This window comes from Salvelinus alpinus, chromosome 9 (genome assembly GCF_045679555.1).
Source record: "Salvelinus alpinus chromosome 9, SLU_Salpinus.1, whole genome shotgun sequence".
In the NCBI taxonomy this organism is placed as follows: domain Eukaryota; kingdom Metazoa; phylum Chordata; class Actinopteri; order Salmoniformes; family Salmonidae; genus Salvelinus; species Salvelinus alpinus.
The window spans coordinates 9,086,554-9,087,407 of NC_092094.1; positions in this window are offsets into that span (position 1 = coordinate 9,086,554).

Below are 854 nucleotides of genomic sequence, written 5' to 3' on the forward strand. Positions count from 1 at the left end.
GACCCTGTTACCCCTTAGCCAGTCCCTCTGCCAAACGCCTCCCCTCCGTACTACGCCGGTGAGGACCCTTTAACCCAGAGCAATTTGCAGCCCTGTTGAAATGTCAGATGGTGACGCTCGGGTGGTTTCTGATCCGTTCTCTGAGAGCAAAGAGACTTCACTTCAGACATCTCTCTGTCCGAGGTGCTCTCCAGAATGTCAACTGGGCGTTTTGAATTCACAGCGCCTTTCAAGACTGTAGTCAACATTTTGAGATTAAGACTAGGATAGTCTATTTTAAGATGACAGGTGAAATGAGCACAGTCACGGACATAGATCTATCATCCACGTCATCTTTTTTTTGTGACAAAATTGCTCTGCTCTGCTCAAGCAGAGAGTAGAGTCTGTGGCGTCACCGGTATTAAAGTGTTAAACCAAGACAATTAACAATAGAATAAACAACATGCTACTAAGGAAATACGACCCTCATAAAATACTTCACCCAAGCTATGGGTTTACAGATAGCTGGCAAGTAGCATTTTACAGCAGATGAACAAAAACAATTGCAAGCATGACTGACAATAATAAGTAGACAACAATGCATAGACACACACGCGCACACACACACACACACACACACACACACACACACACACACACACACACACACACACACACACACACACACACACACACACACACACACACACACACACACACACACACTTGATTATATCACTAACAAGAAGGAGTGTGTCTGCTATCTCTCTGCTAATTACACCTAATGAAGAGACCCTGATGAAGGTACATGTTCTGATTTACAAAGAAGCCAGCACTGCCATTCACTGTCTCTTTAATTGTCTCTTTCACTGTCT